General features: G+C 41.3%; 1 long non-coding RNA gene across 8 annotated transcripts in view; it reads left to right on the top strand.

The window, feature by feature from the left end:
* LOC111867037 overlaps positions 1-4144 on the top strand; it is a 7120-nt gene extending 2976 nt beyond the window's left edge. For 2 of the 8 annotated variants that reach the window (XR_002843270.2, XR_002843272.2), the window contains 4 exons: positions 413-647; positions 1195-1424; positions 2994-3228; positions 3643-4137. This is a non-coding gene — a long non-coding RNA (uncharacterized LOC111867037). Of the gene's footprint in view, positions 1-412; positions 648-1194; positions 1425-1585; positions 1849-1871; positions 2474-2993; positions 3229-3390; positions 3586-3642 lie in introns of those variants that run through there. The other 6 variants (XR_004513288.1, XR_002843276.2, XR_002843273.2 and 3 more) reach the window with 6 other exon arrangements.
* Positions 4145-6475: the final 2331 nt, after the last annotated feature.

Here is a 6475-nt window from a genome sequence, read left to right as displayed (position 1 = left end):
TGGAATCCCACTGTTGGTATAGAAGTTTAGTTTGTGTCTGTGCATTTATCTGTGTTTGTGTACAGGTAGAGGCCTTTTGACAAGCTGATCACCCGCCCAAGGAGTCCTACCGAATGTGTAAGATCTAGGAAAATCGAAGTGAACAGAGGAGGTGATGGGGGTAGGCCTAGGCCCCCTGCTGCTGTAGTGGGAACAAAAAAGATGATGTAACATAAGGAAATGTGATGTAGTTGTTTTCATTTGTAACTGAATTTGATGACTTTCATATAGTGTTTGACTTGCATATTTGATTAATAGTGTTCTCTCTCTGTCTCTCTCTCTCTCATTTCAGGTAATCAGTATTTGTCATTCTTAAGTTTCTGTAATCTTCAAGATATATTTCTGTGAAGCAAGTGAATTTCTTCTCTTACAGGCCATATTCTGGAGATTAAGATATCGTGGGAAGTTGCTGATGATGGTAGCCCTGTGTCACCAGCAATAGAAATCAGCGGCAACGTGACAAGTCAGACCAAATGAGGAGGAAACATCAATGAAATGTGGTGAAGAGTATTGTTGAAAATTGTTCAGCTACTGGGTATGTTAGAGAGACATAATGGGTCCTGGTTTTGGTGGAAATGATACCACCACACCATACCACTATTTACAAGGTGACGTACATCAGGAATCCCTTGTGCGTGACTTATATTAGTAGTTATGTGCACGTGTTACTTGTTGAATTTTTGTTAACATATCTTAGTTATGTCAACGGTATGTTCCTTCAAGAGAGAGTCGCCTGATGAGTCTCAGATATCTGCATGTGCTTGCCTTAGTCTCGATGCCTGTGTGCATGTTTATTGTTCAGTATGTATTAACCTGCTTTTTTATTCTTCTTGTTTCCTGCCTGCCTCGGCCCACCTTCTGGCTGGTATTGTTCTTAACTAGAATGCGTGCCGCTTCCATTGGCATGAGGAAGAAGGAAAGACAGTATTGATTTAACATGAATTCTTTCATTTATGATGTGACGTGTAAGAAAATGTGATCATATTTTCTCAAGTTGTAATGGGAATTGAGACACTGTATAGTTGTTTGAATTACATATTTAACTTTAACTGTTCTCTGTAATAATTAAGATAATGAAGAATTTGTAATTATGATGTCCTAGTGGAGTTTCATCATATATTTCTAGGAAGTGAGATGTTGATTTTTTTTCTTCAGGTGAAATTTTGGAGAATTAGAAAACCTCCAAGGAGTTTGCTGCTGTGGGTGCTTTGCGACACCCTTTTATGAACTGAGTTGCAATGAAACAGATCTGGTAATGAACACGCAATAGCTTCAGTGATGTCTCGTGTTGTAGAGAATTGAGAGGAATGGATCTGGTGAAGTTGCATAGCAAAAGTGTGTGTTAATGACAATGGAAATGGGAACGCCACACAATACTATGAATTGTGAGTTAAGTTGTACAGCAGGAGAGTACTTTATAGGATTTATATTGGTTGTTCTCTGCTTTTAGACTTATTTTTCAGCTATTAAATTTTGGGTTTTTGATGCATGTGGTTGTTGTGAAGATGTGTTGTTTCTTCAAGGGATACTTGCCTGTGTGTTTCAGTCTGCGTGTTGCTTCTTCCTTGATCCTGCCTGATTGCCTTCCTACAATGCCATCCATACAGGTGGCATTATTCTTGCATTGTAAGCATGGGGCTTCCATTGGTCAAAGAATGTAAGAATGTTCACTCTTCCTTAGCATGAAATTTTTCACTTAGTAATGTAAGATAAGGACCGGCCATGGTAGCAAAGCGGTGTAAGGCATGAACTGTCTTCCCTCGCATGGAAACCGGAATTGTGGGTTGGAATCCCACTGATGGTATAGAAGTTTAGTTTGTGTTTGTGTACAGGTAGAGGCCTTTCGACGAGCTGATCACCCGCCCAAGGAGTCCTACCGAATGTGTAAGATCTAGGAAAATCGAAGTGAACGGATAAGATGATGTGGGTAGGTGTAGGCCCTCTGCGGTTGTAGTGGGAACGAAAAATATGATGTAAGATAAGTACATTAGATGTAGTTGATTTCATTTGTAACTATATTTGATGACTTTCATATAGTGTTTTACTTGCATTTTTGATTAACTGTGTTCTCTCTCTCTCTCTTAGTTCAGGTAGTCAATATTTTTCTTTCTTGACTTTCCATTGAGCTTCAAGCTATATTTCTGTGAAACAAGTCAATTTCTTGTCCTACACACCTTATTCTGAGACTAAGATATCATGGGAAGTTGCTGATATTGGTAGCCCAGTGTTACCAGCAATTGAAGTCAGCGGCAATGTGACTTGTCAGACTGAATGAGGAGGGAAACATCAATGAAAAGTGGTGAAGAGTGTTGTTGAGAGTTGATCAGCTTCTGGGTATGTTACGGGGACATAATGGTTCCTGGTGTCGGTGGAAATGATACCGCCACACCATACCACCATTTACAAGTTGACGTGCATCAGGAATCCCTTCTGCGTGAGTTATCTTAGTAGTTATGTGCACGTGTTACTTGTTGAATTTTTGTTAACATATCTTAGTTATGTCAATGGTATGTTCCTTCAAGCGAGAGTCGCCTGATGAGTCTCAGATATCTGCATGTGCTTGCCTTAGTCTCGATGCCTGTCTGCATGGTTATGTTCAGTATGTATTAACCTGCTTTTTTATTATTCTTGTTTTTTTCCTGCCTCAGCCCACCTTCTAGCCTCATTTTTCTTAACTAGAATGCATGCAGCTTCCATTGGCATGAGGAAGAAGGAAGGACACAGTATTGACTTAACATGAATTCTTTCAGTTATGACGTGACATAAAAGAAAATGTGATCATATTGTCTCAAGTTGTAATGGGAATTGAGACACCATACATTTGTTGGAGTTACATATTTAACTTTAACTGTTCTCTGTTATAATTAAGATAATGAAGACTTTGTAATTATGATGTCCTAGTGGAGTTTCATCATATATTTCTAGGAAGTGAAATGTTGATTTTTTTTCTTCAGGTAAAATTTTGGAGAATTAGAAAACCTCCAAGGAGTTTGCTGCTGTGGGTGCTTTGCGACTCCTTTTATGAACTGAGATGCAATGAAACAGATCTGGCAATGAACACGCAATAGCTTCAGTGATGTCTCGTGTTATAGAGATTTGAGAGGAATGGATCTAGTACTGGTGAAGTTGCATAGCAAAAGTGTGTCTTAATGACAGTGGAAATGGGAACGCCACACAATACCATGAATTGTGAGTAAAGTTGTACAGCAGGAGAGTACTTTATAGGAGTTATATTGGTTGTTCTCTGCTTTTAGACTTATTTTTCAACTATTAAATTTTTTGTTTTATGATGCATGTCTTTGTTTTGAAGATGGGTTGTTTCTTCAAGGGATACTTGCCTGTGTGTTTCAGTCTGTGTGTTGCTTCTTCCTTGATCCTACCTGATTGCCTTCCTACATTGCCATCCATACAGGTGGCATTATTCTTGCATTGTAAGCATGGGGCTTCCATTGGTCAAAGGAAGTAAAAATGTTCACGATTCCTTTAGCATGAAATTTTTCACTTAGTAATTTAAGATAAGGGCCAGCCACAGTAGGGTTGGTATCCCACTCAGGGCATGGATGTTTCGTTTGTGTCTGAGCACATATCTGTGTTTGTGTACAGGTAGTTTCCTTTTGACGAGCTGATCACCCGCCAGAGTAGTCCTACTGAATCTGTAATATCTAGAAAGACCAAAGTGATCTGAGATAATTGATGGAGATAGGCCTAGGCCCACTGCTGCTCTAGTGGGAACGAAAAAGAAGATGTAAGATAAGTAAATGTGATGTAGTTGATTTCATTTGTAATTGAATTTGATGACTTTTATACACGTATTTCAATTTTGAATCAGGGTTTAGATTTTTGTGATTTTTGTTTAGATTTTCTACTGTCTTCGCAATGTTATTACCCCCATTTTCATCGGAGCTACTGTCACTTTTACCTTCTTTGGCCACAATTCTTTGTTCCCCCCTGTCACTGCTGCTCTCTCAATCACCATAACTAAGCATCTCACAAAGCAGGTCAGCTGGCTCATCGGAGAAAAATTTGTCCTTGTCCACAACTCACCACTAGAATAGAAGAATAGAATATATGAGTGGTGAGTCTTCTCAGCCCTTGCACCATGACCTTAGGTCTATTGTGCTTCCCCTTTTTTAATTATTCCCTCAGCAACCCCATGCTTTGGATGAAGCGCAGGATCTTGAACATGTGGGCATCAAAATAGTCACTTGGTTCCATGAAGTACTGGCCCAAGTGACGCAATCTTAAATAAGCTAATGCCTCACATTCACACAGGACGTGTGTGGCTGTTTCATCTTCTATCTGACACCTCTCACAGGTGGGACTATCACTCAGTCCCAATTTGAACAGGTGTCCTTTGAGGTGACAGTGTCCTGTAAGTAGTCCTACCACCCATCATAGCTGGTTCCTGTTTAGCTTCAACAGTTCCTTCGCTCTTTTAGCAGAAGGTCCTCGTGTGAGTCCCTTTGCTTGCCTGAGTCCAGTTAAGGATTCCCAGTATTCCTTGTGTTTCATGTTAGTCCAGTCCCTGATTGCCTGTTTGGCAACTCCTAGAGAGATGCCATAGGCTGGTTCAGGTCCTATGAACGGGTGTTCAGCTCCAATTTTAGCTAATTGGTCTCCTGCTTCATTTCCAGCAATACCCTCATGCCCCGGCACCCATGTCAGTTGTACCCTGTTATATTTGGCCAGTTCCATGAGGGTTTGGTGGCAATCCAAGACCAATTTTGAATTAATCTGGTGTTTGTCAAGCGCTTTAAATGCAGCTTTGCTGTCAGATAGAATGTAGATGTTCCTATTTATATAGTTCCTATCTAAATTCTCCATAATACATGCTTAATGGCATATACTTCTGCCTGGAATACTCTTGTGTACCGCCCAAGGCGGAAACTAAGTTTGTGTGGCAGTACACACCAGCTCCAGTGCCCTTATTGATCTTGGAACCATCTGTATACCAGATCAGTCCCCCTTTTCTGTCGGGCCGAAACCCATTTTCCCATTCACTCCTGTCAGGAAATCTGACTGTGAAGGGTTTTTCATATACATGTCTCAGTATCATTTTGTCAGACCCCATTTGCAATATGGGTTCTTTTTTTCATGTCCTGAGTCATGTCTGCATGACCGAAACCATCAGGTCTAGTTTTCCATTGTCCACTGCACTGGAGACGGTAAATTCCTGCCTTGGCCTCCGCATCCAACTGTATATGCAGTGGTGGGAGTCCAAGAAGTATCTCCAGTGCAGCTGTTGGAGATGTTCGAAATGCTCCTCTTATACCTAAGCAAGCCAACCTTTGCAATTTGCCAAGTTCTGTCTTGCTAGTCTTGAATTTAACTCTGGGCCACCATACTGTGGCACCGTAAGTAATTATGGGTCTCACAACTGCAGTATATACCCAATGTACAACGTGTGGCTGTAGTCCCCAAGTTTTACCAAACATGACCCTGCATGTCCATAAAGCCTTATAGGCTTTGTTAATAACTTTGTCCAGCTGCTTTCTCCATGTCAGTCCCTTGTCTAATACTAGTCCAAGGTACTTGACATCGCTGGAGAGCTGGATTGTCTTATTGAAGGGAGTCGGTTCCTTAAGACCCTTTATATTTCTCTTCCTAGTAAACGGTATAACTACCATCTTGTTGGGATTGATGGAAAGACCTGTTCTTTCACACCATTGTTGAACCATGTACATAGCTGACTGAAGACGCTCTCCAGTAGCATATCCTACTGTATGATACCCATCATCATTAAGTCCTCACAGGAGATCGTCGACGACCAGACTCCACAGCAGAGGCGAGAGTACGCCCCCCTGCGGACATCCCCTAGCCACGGACGCCCCCAGGGTCTCTCCCGATAATGTAGCAGCTATGGTTCTGCTTTCCAGCATAGCATTGATCCATCTGCATATTGCAGGCTCTATGCCATGCCTTCCAGCAGCCTGTTTGATTACATCAAATGAAGTTCTATCAATAGCTCCCTCTATATCAAGGAATGCTCCTAAGGCAATATCCTTGTGTTCAATTGCACTTTCTATGCGTGTTACCACATTGTGTAGTGCACTTTTGGTAGATTTACCTGTTTGGTAGGCATGTTGGTTTCGGTGTAAAGGATGTGTCCTCAATGCCCCATCCCTGATATGCCTATCTACTAGTTTCTCCATCGTTTTCAAAAGGAAAGATGATAGGCTGATAGGACGATAAGCCTTAGCCTCGGTATAATCAAGTTTCCCAGGCTTTGGAATAAACATCACCTTAACTTGCCTCCAGGCTGTGGGGATGAAAGCATATGCCAAGCAGGCTCTATATATGTGGCATAGGTGTGGAACTAAAAGTTCTGCCCCATGCTGCAAAAGTGCAGGTACAATTCCATCTGTTCCTGCTGATTTAAAAGTGTTCAGAGCCCATCTTATCTTTGATTGGTTAATTATGACTTTGACCAGGTTCC

The sequence above is a fragment of the Cryptotermes secundus genome, unplaced genomic scaffold, assembly GCF_002891405.2.
Source record: "Cryptotermes secundus unplaced genomic scaffold, Csec_1.0 scaffold7226, whole genome shotgun sequence".
Lineage (NCBI taxonomy): Eukaryota > Metazoa > Arthropoda > Insecta > Blattodea > Kalotermitidae > Cryptotermes > Cryptotermes secundus.
This window is presented reverse-complemented; position numbering and strand designations above follow the sequence as displayed.